Source organism: Leuresthes tenuis, unplaced genomic scaffold, assembly GCF_036924035.1.
Source record: "Leuresthes tenuis unplaced genomic scaffold, fLeuTen1.0.hap1 SCAF_6, whole genome shotgun sequence".
Classification (NCBI taxonomy): Eukaryota; Metazoa; Chordata; class Actinopteri; order Atheriniformes; family Atherinopsidae; genus Leuresthes; species Leuresthes tenuis.
The window spans coordinates 30,006,986-30,030,335 of NW_027325360.1; the positions used below are offsets into that span (position 1 = coordinate 30,006,986).

The following is a 23,350-nucleotide window of genomic DNA, read 5'->3' on the forward strand; positions in this document are numbered from 1 at the left end:
GGGCATTCAGACCTTCTTGCAGCCGAAAACCTCCGCTCCTCTTTTGATCATACATTGTTGGGCATTCACACCTTGTCTTACCCGCTTTTTACAAACTTTAGTCGGACATTCAAACCTTCTTGCAGCTGAACCACCTCCGCTCCCTGTTTTGATCATATATGGTCTGGCAATAGTACCTTTTCTTACCCATTTGTGAGTAATTATGGCTGGACATTCACACCTTCTTGCAGCTGAACACCTCCTCTCCTGCTAATGATCATGTAAGGTTTGATATTCGAAAATTTTCTTTCATGTTTTAAAGCAATTATTAATGGACATTCACACCTACTTGCAGCCGAACACCACCTCTCCCGCTTTTGATGATGTATGGACAGGCATTCTTACCTTTTCTAACACATTTTTCAGCAATTATGGTTGGAGAATCACACCTACTCACAGCCGAACAACTCCGCTACCGCATTTGATGGTGTATAGTCGGGATTTCTCACCCTTTCTCATCAGCTTTTTGCAAATTATTCTCTGACATTCACACCTACTTGCAGTCGAACACCTTCTCATCCGCTTTTGATTATGTTTGGTTAGATATTCGAACCTTTTCTTAACTGCTTTTTTACAAACTTTGGTCGGACGTTCACACCTTCTTGCAGCCGAACACCTACGCTTCCGGTTTTGATAGTGTATTTTCGGGCATACGAACCTTTTCTTACCCGCTTTTTACAAACCATGGTCGGACATTCACACCTTATCTTAGCTGAACAACTCCGCTCCCTCTTTTGATTGTGTACAGTCGGGTATTTTAACCTTTTCTTACCCGCTTTTTACCAACTATGATCGGACATTCACACCGTCTTACAGCCGAACACCTCCGCTCCCTCTTTTGATGGTGTATGTTCGGGCATTCGAACCTTTTCTTACCCGCTTTTTAAAAACCAGGATCGGACTTTCACACCTTTTAGTAGCCGAAAAACTCCGCTCCCGCTATTGATTGTGTACAGTCGGGTATTTTAACCTTTTCTTACCGCTTTTTACCAACTATTGTCGGACATTCACACCGTCTTAGAGCGGAACACCTCCTCTCCCGCTTATGATCATGTACGGTTTGATGTTCGAAAATTTACTTTCTTGTTTTAAAGCAATTATTGATGGACATTCAAACCTTCTTTTTGATGGTGTATAGTCGGGCTTTCAAGCCTTTTCTTCCCGGTTTTTACAAACCAAGGTCGGACTTTCACACCTTCTTGTAGCCGAACAACTCCGCTCCCGCTATTGATTGTGTACAGTCGGGTATTTTAACCTTTTCTTACCCGCTTTTTACCAACTATGGTCGGACATTCACACCGTCTTACAGCGGAACACCTCTGCTCCCGCTTTTGATGGTGTATAGTCGGGCATTCGAACCTTTTCTTACCCGCTTTTTGCAAACTATGGTGGGACATTCAAACCTTCTTATATCCGAAAACCTCCGCTCTCTCTTTTGATCATACATTGTCGGACATTCGCACCTTTTCTTACCCGCTTTTTACAAACCATGGTCGGACTTTCACACCTTCTTGTAGCCGAACACATCCGCTCCCGCTATTGATTGTGTACAGTCGGGTATTTTAACCTTTTCTTACCCGCTTCTTACCAACTATGGTCGGACATTCACACCTTCGTACAGCGGAACACCTCCGCTCCCTCTTTTGATGGTGTATGTTCGGGTATTCAAACCTTTTCTTACCCGCTTTTTCCAAACTATGGTCGGCTATTCACAGCTTCCTCTCCACCATTCTTGTATGGTTGGATATTCACACCCACTTGCATCCGAAGACCTCTGCCCCAAATTTTGTTGATATTTAGTATGACATTCGCACCTTACCCGCTTTTGGCAAACTATGGCCTTCTTGCAGCCAAACACCTCTGATCTCGCTTTTGATGATGTAAGGTTGGGCATTCAGACCTTGCTTCACCTGCTTTTCACCAAATATAGTCGGACATTCACACCTTCTTGCAGCCGAACACTTCCGCTCCACCTTTTAGTGTTCTATCACACCTTTTTTTCACCGCATTTTATACATTATGGTTGGAAATTTTCAACCACTCTCATCCGAAGACCTCTCCTCCCGCTTTCTTTAATATATTTTAACTTTAGTCGGACATTCAAACCTTCTTGCAGCTGAACCACCTCCGCTCCCTGTTTTGATCATATATGGTCTGGCAATACTACCTTTTCTTACCCGTTTGTGAGTAATTATGGCTGGACATTCACACCTACTTGCAGCCGAACACAACCTCTCTCACTTTTGATGATGTATGGACCGGCATTTTTACCTTTTCTAACACATTTTTCAGCAATTATGGTCTGAGATTCACACCTAATCACAGCCGAACAACTCCGCTCCCGCCTTTGATGATGTATAGTCGGGCATTCTCACCCTTTCTCATCAGCTTTTTGCAAATTATGATCTGACATTCACACCTACTTGCAGTCGAAAAGCTCTGCTCCCGCTTTTGATTATGTATGGTTGGATATTCGAACCTTTTCTTAACTGCTTTTTACATATTTTGGTTGGACGTTCACACCTTCTTGTAGCCGAACACTTCCACTCCTGCTTTTGATGATGTATGGTTGGGCATTCACACCTTTTTTTTGCCCATTTTTCAGGAATTATGGGTGGACATTCACACCTTGCAGCTGAACACCTCCTATCCCACTTATGATCATGTGTGGTTTGATTTTCGAAAAGTTTATTTCATGTTTTCTAGCAATTATTGATGGACATGTAGACCTTCTTGCAGCTGAACACCTCCGCTCCCGCTTATGATCATACATTGTCAGGCATTCGCACCTTGTCTTACCCACTTTTTACAAACTTTAGTCGAACAGTCACACCTACTTGCAGCCGAACACAACCTCTCTCGCTCAATGATGATGTATGGACCGGCATTCTTACCTTTTCTAACACATTTTTCAGCAATTATGGTCGGAGATTCACACCTACTCACAGCCGAACAACTCCGCTCCCGCATTTGATGGTGTATAGTCGGGCATTCTCACCCTATCTCATCAGCTTTTTGCAAATTATGATCTGACATTCACACCTACTTGCCGTCGAAAAGCTCTGCTCCCGCTTTTGATTATGTTTGGTTGGATATTCGAACCTTTTCTTAACTGCTTTTTAAAAACTTTGGTTGGACGTTCACACCTTCTTGTAGCCGAACACATGCACTCCTGCTTTTGATGATGTATGGTTGGGCATTCGCACCTTTTTTTTACCCATTTTTCAGGTATTATGGGTGGACATTCACACCTTCTTGCAGCTGAACACCTCCTCTCCCACTTATGATCATGTGTGGTTTGATTTTCGAAAATTTTCTTTCATGTTTTCTAGCAATTATTGATGGACATTTAGACCTTCTTGCAGCTGAACACCACCTCTCCCGATTTTGATGATGTATGGACCGGCATTTTTACCTTTTCTAACACATTTTTCAGCAATTATGGTTGGAGATTCACACCTACTCACAGCCAAATAACTCCGCTACCGCATTTGATGGTGTATAGTCGGGCATTCTCACCCTTTCTCATCAGCTTTTTGCAAATTATGATCTGACATTCACACCTACTTCCAGTCGAACTGCTCTGCTCCCGCTTTTGATTATGTTTGGTTAGATATTCGAACCTTTTCTTAACTGCTTTTTACAAACTTTGGTCGGACGTTCACAATATCTTGCAGCCGAACACCTCCGCTTCCGCTTTTGATGGTGTATATTCGGGCATACGAACCTTTTCTTACCCGCTTTTTATAAACCAAGGTCGGACTTTCACACCTTCTCTTTGCTGAACAACTCCGCTCCCTCTTTTGATTGTGTACAGTCGGGTAATTTAACCTTTTCTTACCCGCTTTTTACCATCTATGGTCGGACATTCACACCGTCTTACAGCGGAACACCTCCGCTCCCTCTTTTGATGATGTATGGTTAGGCATTCGCACCTTTTCTTACCCATTTTTCAGTAATTATGGGTAGACATTCACACCTTCTTGCAGCTGAACACCTCCTCTCCCGCTTATGATCATGTGCAGTTTGATATTCAAAAATTTTCTTTCATGTTTTCTAGCAATTATTGATGGACATTCAGACCGTCTTGCAGCTGAACACCTCCGCTCCCACTTTTGATGGTGTATAGTCGGGCTTTCGAGCCTTTTCCTCCCCGGTTTTTACAAATTATGGTTGGACATTCAGACCTTCTTGCAGCCGAAAACCTCCACTCCCTCTTTTGATCATACATTGTCGGGCATTCGCACCTTTTCTTACCCGCTTTTTACAAACCATGGTCGGACTTTCACACCTTTTAGTAGCCGAACTAATCCGCTCCCGCTATTGATTGTGTACAGTCGGGTATTTTAACCTTTTCTTACCCGCTTTTTACCAACTATGGTTGGACATTCACACCTTCTTACAGCAGAACACCTCCGCTCCCTGTTTTGATTATGTAAGATTTGACATTCGCACCTTCTCTCACTCGCCTTTTACTATGGTCGGCCATTCACAGCTTCCTCTCCACCATACTTGTATGGTGGGATATTCACACCCACCTGCATCCGAAGACCTCCGCCCCCACTTTTGTTGATATTTAGTCGGTCATTCGCACCTTACCCGCTTTTGGCAAACTATGGCCTTCTTGCAGCCAAACACCTCTGATCTCGCTTTTGATTATGTAAGGTTGGGCATTCAGACCTTGCTTCACCTGCTTTTCACCAAATATAGTCGGACATTCACACCCACTTGCATCCGAAGACCTCCGCCCCAAATTTTGTTGATATTTAGTCGGACATTCGCACCTTACCCGCTTTTGGCAAACTATGGCCTTCTTGCAGCCAAACACCTCTGATCTCGCTTTTGATGATGTAAGGTTGGGCATTCAGACCTTGCTTCACCTGCTTTTCACCAAATATAGTCGGACATTCACACCTTCTTGCAGCCGAACACTTCCGCTCCACCTTTTAGTGTTCTATCACACCTTTTTTTCACCGCATTTTATACATTATGGTTGGAAATTTTCAACCACTCTCATCCGAAGACCTCTCCTCCCGCTTTTGTTAATATATTTGAACTTTAGTCGGACATTCAAACCTTCTTGCAGCTGAACCACCTCCGCTCCCTGTTTTGATCATATATGGTCTGGCAATACTACCTTTTCTTACCCGTTTGTGAGTAATTATGGCTGGACATTCACACCTACTTGCAGCCGAACACAACCTCTCTCGCTTTTGATGATGTATGGACCGGCATTCTTACCTTTTCTAACACATTTTTCAGCAATTATGGTCGGAGATTCACACCTACTCACAGCCGAACAACTCCGCTCCCGCATTTGATGGTGTATAGTCGGGCATTCTCACCCTTTCTCATCAGCTTTTTCCAAATTATGATCTGACATTCACCCCTATTTGCAGTCGAACAGCTCTGCTCCCACTTTTGATTATGTATGGTTGGATATTCGAACCTTTTCTTAACTGCTTTTTACAAACTTTGGTTGGACGTTCACACCTTCTTGTAGCCGAACACATGCACTCCTGCTTTTGATGATGTATGGTTGGGCATTCGCACCTTTTTTTTACCCATTTTTCAGGTATTATGGGTGGACATTCACACCTTCTTGCAGCTGAACACCTCCTCTCCCACTTATGATCATGTGTGGTTTGATTTTCGAAAATTTTCTTTCATGTTTTCTAGCAATTATTGATGGACATTTAGACCTTCTTGCAGCTGAACACCACCTCTCCCGATTTTGATTATGTATGGACCGGCATTTTTACCTTTTCTAACACATTTTTCAGCAATTATGGTTGGAGATTCACACCTACTCACAGCCGAACAACTCCGCTACCGTATTTGATGGTGTATAGTCGGGCATTCTCACCCTTTCTCATCAGCTTTTTGCAAATTATGATCTGACATTCACACCTACTTCCAGTCGAACAGCTCTGCTCCCGCTTTTGATTATGTTTGGTTAGATATTCGAACCTTTTCTTAACTGCTTTTTACAAACTTTGGTCGGACGTTCACAATATCTTGCTTGCAGCCGAACACCTCCGCTTCCGCTTTTGATGGTGTATATTCGGGCATACGAACCTTTTCTTACCCGCTTTTTACAAACCAAGGTCGGACTTTCACACCTTCTCTTAGCTGAACAACTCCACTCCCTCTTTTGATTGTGTACAGTCGGGTAATTTAACCTTTTCTTACCCGCTTTTTACCATCTATGGTCGGACATTCACACCGTCTTACAGCGGAACACCTCCGCTCCCTCTTTTGATGATGTATGGTTAGGCATTCGCACCTTTTCTTACCCATTTTTCAGTAATTATGGGTAGACATTCACACCTTCTTGCAGCTGAACACCTCCTCTCCCGCTTATGATCATGTGCAGTTTGATATTCGAAGATTTTCTTTCATGTTTTCTAGCAATTATTGATGGACATTCCGACCGTCTTGCAGCTGAACACCTCCGCTCCCACTTTTGATGGTGTATAGTCGGGCTTTCGAGCCTTTTCTTCCCCGGTTTTTACAAATTATGGTTGGACATTCAGACCTTCTTGCAGCCGAAAACCTCCACTCCCTCTTTTGATCATACATTGTCGGGCATTCGCACCTTTTCTTACCCGCTTTTTACAAACCATGGTCGGACTTTCACACCTTTTAGTAGCCGAACAACTCCGCTCCCGCTATTGATTGTGTACAGTCGGGTATTTTAACCTTTTCTTACCCGCTTTTTACCAACTATGGTTGGACATTCACACCTTCTTACAGCAGAACACCTCCGCTCCCTGTTTTGATTATGTATGGTTTGACATTCGCACCTTCTCTCACCCGCCTTTTACTATGGTCGGCCATTCACAGCTTCCTCTCCACCATACTTGTATGGTGGGATATTCACACCCACTTCCATCCGAAGACCTCCGCCCCCACTTTTGTTGATATTTAGTCGGTCATTCGCACCTTACCCGCTTTTGGCAAACTATGGCCTTCTTGCAGCCGAACACCTCTGATCTCGCTTTTGATGATGTAAGGTTGGGCATTCAGACCTTGCTTCACCTGCTTTTCACCAAATATAGTCGGACATTCACACCTTCTTGCAGCCAAACGCTTCCGCTTTTAGTGTTCTATGAGGCATTCACATATTTTTTTTCACCGTATTTTATAGATTATGGTTGGAAATTCTCACCCACTCTCATCCGAAGACCTCTCCTCCCGCTTTTGTTAATATATAGTCGGGCATTCGAACCTTTTCTTACCCGCTTTTTACAAATTATGGTCGAACATTCACTCCTACTTGCAGCTGAATACTTCCGCTCCACCTTTTAGGTATGTATGGTTGGCATTTGCACCTCTTTTTATACTGATTGCTGAAGATTAAGTTGTTCTTTCTCAAACTACAAATTTTTTTTAATTGTTGAAACTTGATTTGAAGTGGATAAATAAGGAGGACAAACAGTTTTAAGTCAGGCTGATAGAAGGAATTAATTTTATAGCAAAATCTGTATTTCGTCATATGTCGAGAGATGCTTATTGCTGAAGAAGTTCTTTCTCATTCTACAAAGTACAACGTTGTTTATCGTTGAAACTTGATTAGACATGAATAAATATGAAGGACAAAGCAGTCTTAACTTGGTTTGAGTTAATGAATTCGTTTTATAGGAGAATCCGAATTCGTGCATAACTCATAAAATAGAGCTTATTTTCGGATTCCTGAAGAATGAGTCTGGTTCTTTCTCATAATACAAAGTTTGTTGTTTATTGTTGAAACTTCATCAGAAGTGAAGAAATAAATGAATGCCTATCAACAAATGTGGGATCTAAACTCTAGTGCTTCCTCTAAAATAATTTCCTTTCTCAATTTAGAAATGTGTGTGTGTAAGTCACAACACCCGTGACACCAAAACGGCTTTCTTTTCTCTACACTCTGCACTATGAGCACACACACCAAATCAGAAAGGCTTTTTTCTCTCTTTTCTACATTATGGACTGTGGGGACACAAAACCGCTCTCTCTCTTTTTTTTTTTTATCGTGTGCCAGGGCGTTGTCTCACGTATTAGATTATGCTTAAGATACGAATGGGTTTATCAGTCACATCAGAATCCATACATACTGATCCTCCCGTAATAAAATGGTCGGATCTTATCAAACACACTTTGTTTCGTGTGACAATCAAGTCAGCGAAACAGCGTATACACGTCAAGACACTGAATCAAGTTTGCCACAAGAACTCATAAGTTTGGCAGTATTGCTCTGCCGTCAGCAATCATACACCCATTTTATTTTCGTGAGACATGTGCAAGCACCTGTTCATCTACTGTTCTATCACTATGAATTAGTGATCTATTATCAATAAGGATACTTCTACAACTACTATCAAAGTATGTCCAGACTTCTTATGTTGTCAGTTGCTATATATGAATAAGTGGGTAGCTACTGACAAGCATTAAGCATGTCACACAACCCTAACATATAACATTTCAGGACACACCACACAGTTAACAACCACAGTGAAGCGTGTCAAAGCCCAAACATGTAACATTCAACAGGACACTTACACAACACATTCAAATCAAACAGTCAGACAACATACAAGAACATATACCCCAGCCGGCATTGCTCCCTGCCTATTTTCGTACAGCACACTATGTGTGCGCACACCTTTATTCACAAACTCTTCAACTTATACTCTTTTACCGAAGCTGCTACAGCTCGATTGGCCGAATACCCTTTGATCCTATTTCGGTGAATTTGACATCTGCCTTACATATAACAGATTAGCGGTTTAGCAGTTTTAATTTAGTTTGAGTGAAGGAATTCATTTTATAGCAAAATCCGAAATCGTGAAGAACTCATGAAAGTAAGCTTATTCTCGGATTCCTGAAACTTTAGATTTGCTCTTTCTTTTACTGCAAAGTACAACGTTGTTTTTTTTGTTTAAATCTTTCTAGACATGGTAAATATTAAGGACAAAGCAGTTTTCACATAGTTTGAGTGAAGGAATTCATTTTATAGATAAAATCCCAAGAGTCTGCTGAGAAAAGAGAGTGAATGCGAAGTAGACTTTAACACGGCTATGGGAGCGAGCCGAGTGTGGGCTAACCGGGAGAATTGCTTGAAAGAAACGCGACACCGAATGAGCGATCAGAACAAAGCCTCAATACGGGATTCTCGTGGTGTTTTTGTTGCTGCCTTGTCTTTTGCACAGAGTAAAAGACAAGGCAGCCATCGAATAGGGCCCGATTGTTCCTGGTTGGTCAGCCGAGGAGCAAGGGGGGGGGGGGGGGGGAGCAAGCGTCTCAACCAAGCAAAGCTCACCATGGGGAAGGTGGCTATGCCAACTAGCCTGATGCCCTGCTCCCGCAGTGACGGATAATCGTACTCTGGTTTCTCTTCATAACGTACAAGTCTTTCGCCTTTTACTAAAGATTTCTGTGGAGAGCAGCACTAATGAGTTGTTTCTATTTTTGGCAGGCTTTACCTTTGCGGGTGAAGCCCTTTCTGTCTGTGCAAAAGAAATCTTCTTACTGTGCAGAGTGACTTCTCTGAGTAGAGTCGCCTTACTTGTTGCGACTGTGCCGATGTTCGAAGCTGGAGTGCAAAGTTGTTGCTTGAATGGTGCTTGCTGGAGCGTGCGGGAGTGCAAAGTTATACCATTTAAAAGGGCTGAAGAGTGCTCAGTGCAGCGGGTGGGCGACACTCTGGCCACCTTGAAAACCGAGGTTACATCCACTACCAGGGGCAGCCCAAGTTCTGCCGCAAGTGTGGTGAGCATGGGCACCTGGTTGAGGCTTGTACCAAGGTGTTATGTGGGAAGAGCAGAGAAATTGGGCAAACTTTTGGAGAGTGTCCAAATGGCAGGAAATGTAATCTCTGTGGAGAATTAAATCACCTCTTCAGAGATTGCCCTAAATCTTTTGCCAACAAATTAAAGACGGTAAAGCCACAGTCAAGCCAACAAAGAGAAGGACCAAAGGTGGCAGTTGGTGAACAAAGTGAAGAGGTTGACCCAATAAATTCAAACTTCCCGCCAAAAGCTTGGATTGGAAGTGAGGAGCAAAAAGGGGAGGGGTCTGTAGAGGCCTCACCACTCAGTGTTGAAGTCTGTGAGAATTCACAGGCAGAGGGTGGAGCTACGCTAAATGAGGAGGAAGAGCAGACAGGTGAGTCTAGTGAAGATACTCACCTCCCCGAAGGTCAACAGCCGAAGAGGACGGCATCTGAGCCTCTGATTCCCCAGTGGTATCAGAGAAGAGGGGAAGGGTTAGGTCCCTTTCAGACAGTTCTTCAGTGGAAGAACCTAGAGTCTTCCCCTCCGACTCACCAAATGAGGTCTCCTTTTTAACTTCAGCTCTGCAATCAACCCCCAGGGACTCAAAGTTAAATGCAACATTGCGTCAGAGGCCAACACCGAGAGTCCGAAAAGGAAATATAGATCACCCTACTCACTTTTCACCTAAAGAAATGAAGGAAGAGCTAGTTTCCCAAGAAATAACCTGTGTGTAATTTGTTTTGATAACTTAGAAAAACGAAAATGACATACCTACTTTCCTTTATGCTTTTAATGGTTCTCACCTTCTCAACACTAAATGTGAGAAGTGTGAAATCAAAGACAAGAGCCCAGAGTATTTTATCCTTCTTAGACTCCATAAAATCAGATGTGTTTTTAATACAAGAATGTGGACTACCTTTTTTAAAAAACCATAGACAATGGGAGGAAATGTGGCCCCATTTATCGATATGGAGTGGCTCAAATCAAAATAAAAATGATGGTGTGGCCATTCTAATTAAAAATCCGCATGTTCTGGTGAAAGGTAGCACAGTGGTGAGAGACGGACGGGCACTTTTAGCACACTTGAATTTTATGGGGCAAGACTTTAACCTCTTAAATATTTATGGTTTCAATAGAAAAAATGAAAGGTATGACCTTTTAGAAGATATACAGCTTTACATGCTAGGGCAAGTACCTTTAGTTGTAGGAGGGGGTTTTAACTGTATCTTGAGCAGGAAAGATAGAAAAAGAGCAGGGGTAGATTTTAAAGTGGATAAGACTTCGATTTTACTTCAGGGCATATGCAGGGATTTTAAGCTTACTGACTGTTTTAAAACCATGCATCCCAGAGAGGAGGGCTTCACCTGGTTTAGTCATGATGGCACCAGAGCCTCTCGCATTGATTATTTCTTTACTAGAGATTGCCCACCCACTGATGTTAGATTAACCCCTGTTTTCTTTTCAGACCACCTTATGCTCTCCTGCACCCTTTCACCCCCTTCTGGTGTGACGGTAGGAAGTGGTCTGTGGAAACTCAACTGTTCCCTGTTGGAGGATGAAATCATAGTCAGTCAGTACAGGGAATGTTATAAAGAGTGGCAGACCCTTCAAGACCTCTACGAAACACATGCACAATGGTGGGAAATGGTGAAGGAAACGACCCAGACTTTTTTTAAACAGCAAGGTAAACGTAAAAAAAGGAAAGAGAATAGATGTATGATGGGACTACATAAACGCTTACAGCGCTACTTTAAACTAAATCAGTGTGGCATAGACTTTAAAGAAGAAATCAAAGATGTCAAAAAGGAAATGTCAGTTTCAGCAGAAATAAAGAGTAAAGGAATTTTTGTAAGAAGCAGGGAGCAGGAAATTGAGGAAGGTGAAAAATAAAGAAAGTTATAAATAAAAAGGAGTGTATTCAAAATCTAAAAAGAGAAGATGGGTTTTTAACAAAATCCACACAAGAGATGATTGAAACTGTACATACCTTTTATAGTAACATGTACAAAGAGAAACCAGTGCACTTGGAAACATCGGCAGAAATCTTAAAATTCGTTGACAAAACCGTAAAAGAGAATGCACACTTGACACAGAATTTTACTGCTTTAGAGTTAAAAAAATGCCTAACAGGTTTTAAGAGAAGTCGAGCTCCGGGTTTAGACGGGCTTCCTGCAGAATTCTATCTGACCTATTGGGACCTTTTATCATCAGACATTTTAGATGTTTTTAAAGATTTTGAAAAACTCGACCGACTGCCTGACAGTTTTAGAGTGGGAATAGTGACTCTACTTTATAAAAAAAATGATAAGACTGACCTAAAGAATTGGAGGCCCATCACACTTTTAAACTTTGACTGTAAACTTTTTAGCAAGGTTTTAGCGACACGGATGTCCTCTGTTTTAGAGGAGGTAATTCACCCAGACCAAACTTGTGCCATCTCAGGGAGACAACTCACCGACAGCCTCGTACTGATTCGAGACATCATTGATTACGCTAGAGACAGAAACACCCGGCTTGTCATCTTAAATTTAGACTTTGAAAAAGCATTTTTCCCCCCCCTGCTCCTCGGCTGACCAAGTAGAAACAATCTATTCGATGGCTGCCTTGTCTTTTACTCTGTGCAAAAGACAAGGCAGCCACAAACACCACGGGAACACCGTATTGAGGCTTTGTTCTGACCACTCATTCGGTGTCGCGTTTCTTTCAAGCAATTCTCCCGGTTAGCCCGCACTCGGCTCGCTCCCAGAGCCGTGTTAAAGTCCACTTCGCATTCACTCTCTTTTCTCAGCAGATTAAAAGAAAGTTTCATCTTGGGCTCCCTGAAACTTCCATCCTGCACCGCTGTTTGCTTTTTCACAAGAGCAGAGGAGAGCGCACCGTTCCCAGCGGCACTGCAGTACCGGGTCGAGGCTTGGAGTGAACGGAGCAAGCTTCTTTTTCAACTCCTATTCTTAAAAATCCATTTAATATGTTGTCCTCGTATAGAGGACATATTAAACTGATAAGAACAGATACTACACTTGATCTTAGCCAAAAGGCCGAGAAGCGATAACTGTCCACTGTTTCAGGTCCGAGGGCCCTTGCTGGCACAATGCGCACTTGTAGCAATGTTCTTTTTATGGCCATAGGTGGCCAGAGTGTCACGTTGCACCTCCGCCCACCCGCTGCACTGAGCACTCTTCAGCCCTTTTAAATGGTATAACTTTGCACTCCCGCATGCTCCAGCAAGCACCATTCAAGCAACAACTTTGCACTCCAGCTTCGAACATCGGCACAGTCGCAACAAGTAAGGCGACTCTACTCAGAGAAGTCACTCTGCAAAGTAGCAAGATTTCTTTTGCACAGACAGAAAGGGCTTCACCCGCAAAGGTAAAGCCTGCCAATAATAGAAACAACTCATTAGTGCTGCTCTCCACGGAGGTCTTTAGTAAAAGGCGAAAGACTTGTATGTTATGAAGAGAAACCAGAGTACAATTATCCGTCACTGCGGGAGCAGGGCATCAGGCTAGTTGGTATAGTCACCTTCCCCATGGTGAGCTTTGCTTGGTTGAGACGCTTGCCCCCCCCCCCCCCCCCTTGCTCCTCGGCTGACCAAGTAGGAACAATCGGGCCCTATTCGATGGCTGCCTTGTCTTTTACTCTATGCAAAAGACAAGGCAGCAACAAAAACACCACGAGAATCCCGTATTGAGGCTTTGTTCTGACCGCTCATTCGGTGTCGCGTTTCTTTCAAGCAATTCTCCCGGTTAGCCCACACTCGGCTCGCTCCCATAGCCGTGTTAAAGTCTACTTCGCATTCACTCTCTTTTCTCAGCAGACTCTTGGGATTTTATCTATAAAATGAATTCCTTCACTCAAACTATGTGAAAACTGCTTTGTCCTTAATATTTACCATGTCTAGAAAGATTTAAACAAAAAAAACAACGTTGTACTTTGCAGTAAAAGAAAGAGCAAATCTAAAGTTTCAGGAATCCGAGAATAAGCTTACTTTCATGAGTTCTTCACGATTTCGGATTTTGCTATAAAATGAATTCCTTCACTCAAACTAAATTAAAACTGCTAAACCGCTAATCTGTTATATGTAAGGCAGATGTCAAATTCACTGAAATAGGATCAAAGGGTATTCGGCCAATCGAGCTGTAGCAGCTTCGGTAAAAGAGTATAAGTTGAAGAGTTTGTGAATAAAGGTGTGCGCACACATAGTGTGCTGTACGAAAATAGGCAGGGAGCAATGCCGGCTGGGGTATATGTTCTTGTATGTTGTCTGCCTGTTTGATTTGAATGTGTTGTGTAAGTGTCCTCTTGAATGTTACATGTTTGGGCTTTGACACGCTTCACTGTGGTTGTTAACTGTGTGGTGTGTCCTGAAATGTTATATGTTTGGGCTGTGTGACATGCTTAATGCTTGTCAGTAGCTACCCACTTATTCATATATAGCAACTGACAACATAAGAAGTCCTTGTAGAAGTATCCTTATTGATAATAGATCACTAATTCATAGTGATAGAACAGTAGATGAACAGGTGCTTGCACATGTCTCACGAAAATAAAATGGGTGTATGATTGCTGACGGCAGAGCAATACTGCCAAACTTATGAGTTCTTGTGGCAAACTTGATTCAGTGTCTTGACGTGTATACGCTGTTTCGCTGACTTGATTGTCACAAGAAACAAAGTGTGTTTGATAAGATCCGACCATTTTATTACAGGAGGATCAGTATGTATGGATTCTGATGTGACTGATAAACCCATTCGTATCTTAAGCATAATCTAATACGTGAGACAACGCCCTGGCACACGATAAAAAAAAAAAAAGAGAGAGAGCGGTTTTGTGTCCCCACAGTCCATAACGTAGAAAAGAGAGAAAAAAGCCTTTCTGATTTGGTGTGTGTGCTCATAGTGCAGAGTGTAGAGAAAAGAAAGCCGTTTTGGTGTCACTGGTGTTGTGACTTACACACACACATTTCTAAATTGAGAAAGGAAATTATTTTAGAGGAAGCACTAGAGTTTAGATCCCACATTTGTTGATAGGCATTCATTTATTTCTTCACTTCTGATGAAGTTTCAACAATAAACAACAAACTTTGTATTATGAGAAAGAACCAGACTCATTCTTCAGGAATCCGAAAATAAGCTCTATTTTATGAGTTATGCACGAATTCGGATTCTCCTATAAAACGAATTCATTAACTCAAACCAAGTTAAGACTGCTTTGTGAGAAAGATGAGAAAGAACTTCTTCAGCAATAAGCATCTCTCGACATATGACGAAATACAGATTTTGCTATAAAATGAATTCCTTCTATCAGCCTGACTTAAAACTGTTTGTCCTCCTTATTTATCCACTTCAAATCAAGTTTCAACAATTAAAAAAAAATTGTAGTTTGAGAAAGAACAACTTAATCTTCAGCAATCAGTATAAAAAGAGGTGCAAATGCCAACCATACATACCTAAAAGGTGGAGCGGAAGTATTCAGCTGCAAGTAGGTGTGAATGTTCGACCATAATTTGTAAAAAGCGGGTAAGAAAAGGTTCGAATGCCCGACTATATATTAACAAAAGCGGGAGGAGAGGTCTTCGGATGAGAGTGGGTGAGAATTTCCAACCATAATCTATAAAATACGGTGAAAAAAAATATGTGAATGCCTCATAGAACACTAAAAGCGGAAGTGTTCGGCTGCAAGAAGGTGTGAATGTCCGACTATATTTGGTGAAAAGCAGGTGAAGCAAGGTCTGAATGCCCAACCTTACATCATCAAAAGCGAGATCAGAGGTGTTTGGCTGCAAGAAGGCCATAGTTTGCCAAAAGCGGGTAAGGTGCGAATGACCGACTAAATATCAACAAAAGTGGGGGCGGAGGTCTTCGGATGCAAGTGGGTGTGAATATCCCACCATACAAGTATGGTGGAGAGGAAGCTGTGAATGGCCGACCATAGTAAAAGGCGGGTGAGAGAAGGTGCGAATGTCAAACCATACATAATCAAAACAGGGAGCGGAGGTGTTCTGCTGTAAGAAGGTGTGAAAGTCCGACCATGGTTTGTAAAAAGCGGGTAAGAAAAGGTGCGAATGCCCGACAATGTATGATCAAAAGAGGGAGTGGAGGTTTTCGGCTGCAAGAAGGTCTGAATGTCCAACCATAATTTGTAAAAACCGGGGAAGAAAAGGCTCGAAAGCCCGACTATACACCATCAAAAGTGGGAGCGGAGGTGTTCAGCTGCAAGACGGTCTGAATGTCCATCAATAATTGCTAGAAAACATGAAAGAAAATTTTCGAATATCAAACTGCACATGATCTTAAGCAGGAGAGGAGGTGTTCAGCTGCAAGAAGGTGTGAATGTCTACCCATAATTACTGAAAAATGGGTAAGAAAAGGTGCGAATGCCTAACCATACATCATCAAAAGAGGGAGCGGAGGTGTTCCGCTGTAAGACGGTGTGAATGTCCGACCATAGATGGTAAAAAGCGGGTAAGAAAAGGTTAAATTACCAGACTGTACACAATCAAAAGAGGGAGCGGAGTTGTTCAGCAACGAGAAGGTGTGAAAGTCCGACCTTGGTTTGTAAAAAGCGGGTAAGAAAAGGTTCGTATGCCCGAATATACACCATCAAAAGCGGAAGCGGAGGTGTTCGGCTGCAAGATATTGTGAACGTCCGACCAAAGTTTGTAAAAAGCAGTTAAGAAAAGGTTCGAATATCTAACCAAACATAAGAATGAGTCTTTTCCGCTTTAGAATGCCCGACTATAGACCATCAAATGCGGGAGCGGAAGTGTTCGGCTCTGAGTAGGTGTGAATGTCCGACCATAATTGCTGAAGAATGTGTTAGAAAAGGTAAGAATGCTGGACCATACATCATCAAAAGCGGTAGAGGTGGTGTTCGGCTGCAAAAAGGTGTGATTGTTCGACTAAAGTTTGTAAAAAGTGGGTAAGACAAGGTGCGAATGCCTGACAATGTATGATCAAAAGCGGGAGCGGAGGTGTTCAGCTGCAAGAAGGTCTACATGTCCATCAATAATTGCTAGAAAACATGAAAGAAACTTTTCGAAAATCAAACCGCACATGATCATAAGTGGGATAGGAGGTGTTCAGCTGCAAGGTGTGAATGTCCACCCATAATTCCTGAAAAATGGGCAAAAAAAAGGTGTGAATGCCCAACCATACATCATCAAAAGCAGGAGTGGAAGTGTTCGGCTACAAGAAGGTGTGAACGTCCAACCAAAATATGTAAAAAGAAGTTAAGAAAAGGTTCGAATATCCAACCAAACATAATCAAAAGCGGGAGCAGAGCTGTTCGACTGCAAGTAGGTGTGAATGTCAGATCATAATTTGCAAAAAGCTGATGAGAAAGGGTGAGAATGCCCGACTATACATCATCAAATGCGGGAGCGGAGTTGTTCGGCTGTGAGTAGGTGTGAATCTCCGACCATAATTGCTGAAAAATGTGTTAGAAAAGGTAAAAATGCCGGTCCATACATCATCAAAAGCGAGAGAGGTTGTGTTCGGCTGCAAGTAGGTGTGAATGTCCAGCCATAATTACTCACAAACGGGTAAGAAAAGGTAGTATTGCCAGACCATATATGATCAAAACAGGGAGCGGAGGAGGTTCAGCTGCAAGAAGGTTTGAATGTCAAACTAAAGTTCAAATATATTAATAAAAGCGGGAGGAGAGGTCTTCGGATGAAAGTGGTTGAAAATTTCCAACCATAATGTATAAAATGCGGTGAAAAAAAAGGTGTGATAGAACACTAAAAGGTGGAGCGGAAGTGTTCGGCTGCAAGAAGGTGTGAATGTCCGACTATATTTGGTGAAAAGCAGGTGAAGCAAGGTCTGAATGCCCAACCTTACATCATCAAAATTAAGATCAGAGTTGTTTGGCTGCAAGAAGGTCATAGTTTGCAAAATGCGGGTAAGGTGCGAATGTCCGACTAAATATCAACAAAATTTGGGGCGGAGGTTTTCGGATGCAAGTGGGTGTGAATATCCCACCATACAAGTATGGTGGAGAGGAAGCTGTGAATAGCCGACCATAGTTTGGAAAAAGCGGGTAAGAAAAGGTTTGAATGCCCGAACATACACCATCAATAGAGGGAGCGGAGGTGTTCCGCTGTACGAAGGTGTGAATGTCCGACCATACTTGGTAAAAAGCGGGTAAGAAAAGGTTAAAATTCCCGACTGTACACCATCAAAAGCGGAAGCGGAGGTGTTCGGCTGCAAGATATTGTGAACGTCCGACCAAAGTTTGTAAAAAGCAGTTAAGAAAAGGTTCGAATATCTAACCAAACATAATCAAAAGCGGGAGCAGAGCTGTTCGACTGGAAGTAGGTGTGAATGTCAGATCATAATTTGCAAAAAGCTGATGAGAAAGGGTGAGAATGCCCGACTATACACCATCAAATGCGGGAGCGGAGTTGTTCGGCTGTGAGTAGGTGTGAATCTCCAACCATAATTGCTGAAAAATGTGTTAAAAAAGGTAAAAATGCCGGTCCATACATCATCAAAATCGGGAGAGGTGGTGTTCAGCTGCAAGAAGGTCTACATGTCCATCAATAATTGCTAGAAAACATGAAAGAAAATTTTCGAAAATCAAACCACACATGATCATAAGTGGGAGAGGAGGTGTTCAGCTGCAAGAAGGTGTGAATGTCCACCCATAATACCTGAAAAATGGGTAAAAAAAAGGTGCGAATGCCCAACCATACATCATCAAAAGAAGGAGTGCATGTGTTCGGCTACAAGAAGGTGTGAACGTCCAACCAAAGTTTGTAAAAAGCAGTTAAGAAAAGGTTCGAATATCCAACCATACATAATCAAAATCGGGAGCAGAGCTGTTCGACTGCAAGTAGGTGTGAATGTCAGATCATAATTTGCAAAAAGCTGATGAGAAAGGGTGAGAATGCCCGACTATACATCATCAAATGCGGGAGCGGAGTTGTTCGGCTGTGAGTAGGTGTGAATCTCCGACCATAATTGCTGAAAAATGTGTTAGAAAAGGTAAAAATGCCGGTCCATACATCATCAAAAGCGAGAGAGGTTGTGTTCGGCTGCAAGTAGGTGTGAATGTCCAGCCATAATTACTCACAAACGGGTAAGAAAAGGTAGTATTGCCAGACCATATATGATCAAAACCGGGAGCGGAGGAGGTTCAGCTGCAAGAAGGTTTGAATGTCAAACTAAAGTTCAAATATATTAACAAAAGCGGGAGGAGAGGTCTTCGGATGAAAGTGGTTGAAAATTTCCAACCATAATGTATAAAATGCGGTGAAAAAAAAGGTGTGATAGAACACTAAAAGGTGGAGCGGAAGTGTTCGGCTGCAAGAAGGTGTGAATGTCCGACTATATTTGGTGAAAAGCAGGTGAAGCAAGGTCTGAATGCCCAACCTTACATCATCAAAATTAAGATCAGAGTTGTTTGGCTGCAAGAAGGCCATAGTTTGCAAAATGCGGGTAAGGTGCGAATGTCCGACTAAATATCAACAAAATTTGGGGCGGAGGTTTTCGGATGCAAGTGGGTGTGAATATCCCACCATACAAGTATGGTGGAGAGGAAGCTGTGAATAGCCGACCATAGTTTGGAAAAAGCGGGTAAGAAAAGGTTTGAATGCCCGAACATACACCATCAATAGAGGGAGCGGAGGTGTTCCGCTGTACAAAGGTGTGAATGTCCGACCATACTTGGTAAAAAGCGGGTAAGAAAAGGTTAAAATTCCCGACTGTACACCATCAAAAGCGGAAGCGGAGGTGTTCGGCTGCAAGATATTGTGAACGTCCGACCAAAGTTTGTAAAAAGCAGTTAAGAAAAGGTTCGAATATCTAACCAAACATAATCAAAAGCGGGAGCAGAGCTGTTCGACTGGAAGTAGGTGTGAATGTCAGATCATAATTTGCAAAAAGCTGATGAGAAAGGGTGAGAATGCCCGACTATACACCATCAAATGCGGGAGCGGAGTTGTTCGGCTGTGAGTAGGTGTGAATCTCCAACCATAATTGCTGAAAAATGTGTTAGAAAATGTAAAAATGCCGGTCCATACATCATCAAAATCGGGAGAGGTGGTGTTCAGCTGCAAGAAGGTCTACATGTCCATCAATAATTGCTAGAAAACATGAAAGAAAATTTTCGAAAATCAAACCACACATGATCATAAGTGGGAGAGGAGGTGTTCAGCTGCAAGAAGGTGTGAATGTCCACCCATAATACCTGAAAAATGGGTAAAAAAAAGGTGCGAATGCCCAACCATACATCATCAAAAGAAGGAGTGCATGTGTTCGGCTACAAGAAGGTGTGAACGTCCAACCAAAGTTTGTAAAAAGCAGTTAAGAAAAGGTTCGAATATCCAACCATACATAATCAAAATCGGGAGCAGAGCTGTTCGACTGCAAGTAGGTGTGAATGTCAGATCATAATTTGCAAAAAGCTGATGAGAAAGGGTGAGAATGCCCGACTATACACCATCAAATGCGGGAGCGGAGTTGTTCGGCTGTGAGTAGGTGTGAATCTCCAACCATAATTGCTGAAAAATGTGTTAGAAAAGGTAAGAATGCCGGTCCATACATCATCAAAAGCGAGAGAGGTTGTGTTCGGCTGCAAGTAGGTGTGAATGTCCAGCCATAATTACTCACAAACGGGTAAGAAAAGGTAGTATTGCCAGACCATATATGATCAAAACAGGGAGCGGAGGTGGTTCAGCTGCAAGAAGGTTTGAATGTCCGACTAAAGTTCAAATATATTAACAAAAGCGGGAGGAGAGGTCTTCGGATGAGAGTGGTTGAAAATTTCCAACCATAATGTATAAAATGCGGTGAAAAAAAGGTGTGATAGAACACTAAAAGGTGGAGCGGAAGTGTTCGGCTGCAAGAAGGTGTGAATGTCCGACTATATTTGGTGAAAAGCAGGTGAAGCAAGGTCTGAATGCCCAACCTTACATCATCAAAAGTGAGATCAGAGGTGTTTGGCTGCAAGAAGGCCATAGTTTGCCAAAAGCGGGTAAGGTGCGAATGTCCGACTAAATATCAACAAAATTTGGGCCGGAGGTCTTCGGATGCAAGTGGGTGTGAATGTCCGACTATATTTGGTGTAAAGCAGGTGAAGCAAGGTCTGAATGCCCAACCTTACATCATCAAAAGCGAGATCAGAGGTGTTTGGCTGCAAGAAGGCCATAGTTTGCCAAAAGCGGGTAAGGTGCGAATGACCGACTAAATATCAACAAAAGTGGGGGCGGAGGTCTTCGGATGCAAGTGGGTGTGAATATCCCACCATACAAGTATGGTGGAGAGGAAACTGTGAATGGCCGACCATAGTAAAAGGCGGGTGAGAGAAGGTGCGAATGTCAAACCATACATAATCAAAACAGGGAGCGGAGGTGTTCTGCTGTAAGAAGGTGTGAATGTCCAACCATAGTTGGTAAAAAGCGGGTAAGAAAAGGTTAAAATACCCGACTGTACACAATCAATAGCGGGAGCGGAGTTGTTCGGCTACTAAAAGGTGTGAAAGTCCGACCATGGTTTGTAAAAAGCGGGTAAGAAAAGGTGCGAATGCCCGACAATGTATGATCAAAAGAGGGAGTGGAGGTTTTCGGCTGCAAGAAGGTCTGAATGTCCAACCATAATTTGTAAAAACCGGGGAAGAAAAGGCTCGAAAGCCCGACTATACACCATCAAAAGTGGGAGCGGAGGTGTTCAGCTGCAAGACGGTCTGAATGTCCATCAATAATTGCTAGAAAACATGAAAGAAAATTTTCGAATATCAAACTGCACATGATCATAAGCGGGAGAGGAGGTGTTCAGCTGCAAGAAGGTGTGAATGTCTACCCATAATTACTGAAAAATGGGTAAGAAAAGGTGCGAATGCCTAACCATACATCATCAAAAGAGGGAGCGGAGGTGTTCCGCTGTAAGACGGTGTGAATGTCCAACCATAGATGGTAAAAAGCGGGTAAGAAAAGGTTAAATTACCCGACTGTACACAATCAAAAGAGGGAGCGGAGTTGTTCAGCTAAGAGAAGGTGTGAAAGTCCGACCTTGGTTTGTAAAAAGCGGGTAAGAAAAGGTTCGTATGCCCGAATATACACCATCAAAAGCGGAAGCGGAGGTGTTCGGCTGCAAGATATTGTGAACGTCCGACCAAAGTTTGTAAAAAGCAGTTAAGAAAAGGTTCGAATATCTAACCAAACATAATCAAAAGCGGGAGCAGAGCTGTTCGACTGGAAGTAGGTGTGAATGTCAGATCATAATTTGCAAAAAGCTGATGAGAAAGGGTGAGAATGCCCGACTATACACCATCAAATGCGGTAGCGGAGTTGTTCGGCTGTGAGTAGGTGTGAATCTCCAACCATAATTGCTGAAAAATGTGTTAGAAAAGGTAAAAATGCCGGTCCATACATCATCAAAATCGGGAGAGGTGGTGTTCAGCTGCAAGAAGGTCTACATGTCCATCAATAATTGCTAGAAAACATGAAAGAAAATTTTCGAAAATCAAACCACACATGATCATAAGTGGGAGAGGAGGTGTTCAGCTGCAAGAAGGTGTGAATGTCCACCCATAATACCTGAAAAATGGGTAAAAAAAAAGGTGCGAATTCCCAACCATACATCATCAAAAGCAGGAGTGCATGTGTTCGGCTACAAGAAGGTGTGAACGTCCAACCAAAGTTTGTAAAAAGCAGTTAAGAAAAGGTTCGAATATCCAACCATACATAATCAAAAGCGGGAGCAGAGCTGTTCGACTGCAAGTAGTTGTGAATGTCAGATCATAATTTGCAAAAAGCTGATGAGAAAGGGTGAGAATTGCCCGACTATACACCATCAAATGCGGGAGCGGAGTTGTTCGGCTGTGAGTAGGTGTGAATCTCCGACCATAATTGCTGAAAAATGTGTTAGAAAAGGTAAGAATGCCGGTCCATACATCATCAAAAGCGAGAGAGGTTGTGTTCGGCTGCAAGTAGGTGTGAATGTCCAGCCATAATTACTCACAAACGGGTAAGAAAAGGTAGTATTGCAAGACCATATATGATCAAAACAGGGAGCGGAGGTGGTTCAGCTGCAAGAAGGTTTGAATGTCAAACTAAAGTTCAAATATATTAACAAAAGCGGGAGGAGAGGTCTTCGGATGAAAGTGGTTGAAAATTTCCAACCATAATGTATAAAATGCGGTGAAAAAAAAGGTGTGATAGAACACTAAAAGGTGGAGCGGAAGTGTTCGGCTGCAAGAAGGTGTGAATGTCCGACTATATTTGGTGAAAAGCAAGTGAAGCAAGGTCTGAATGCCCAACCTTACATCATCAAAAGCAAGATCAGAGTTGTTTGGCTGCAAGAAGGCCATAGTTTGCCAAAAGCGGGTAAGGTGCGAATGTCCGACTAAATATCAACAAAATTTGGGGCGGAGGTTTTCGGATGCAAGTGGGTGTGAATATCCCACCATACAAGTATGGTGGAGAGGAAGCTGTGAATAGCCGACCATAGTTTGGAAAAAGCGGGTAAGAAAAGGTTTGAATGCCCGAAGATACACCATCAAAAGAGGGAGCGGAGGTGTTCCGCTGTACGAAGGTGTGAATGTCCGACCATACT

At 42.6% G+C, this 23,350-nt stretch overlaps 3 non-coding genes across 3 annotated transcripts; 1 reads left to right on the plus strand and 2 right to left on the minus strand.

The window, feature by feature from the left end:
* The first annotated feature begins 9,400 nt into the window (after nucleotides 1-9,400).
* Nucleotides 9,401-9,514, plus strand: LOC140310626 (U5 spliceosomal RNA). The gene has a single exon (XR_011916679.1). It is a non-coding gene; the product is annotated as a U5 spliceosomal RNA (small nuclear RNA).
* Nucleotides 9,515-12,660: 3,146 nt separating this feature from the next.
* On the minus strand, nucleotides 12,661-12,844 carry LOC140310402 (U2 spliceosomal RNA). Its single transcript, XR_011916477.1, has one exon. It is a non-coding gene; the product is annotated as a U2 spliceosomal RNA (small nuclear RNA).
* Nucleotides 12,845-13,152: 308 nt separating this feature from the next.
* Nucleotides 13,153-13,266, minus strand: LOC140310778 (U5 spliceosomal RNA). The gene has a single exon (XR_011916817.1). It is a non-coding gene; the product is annotated as a U5 spliceosomal RNA (small nuclear RNA).
* Between the last annotated feature and the right edge of the window lie 10,084 nt (nucleotides 13,267-23,350).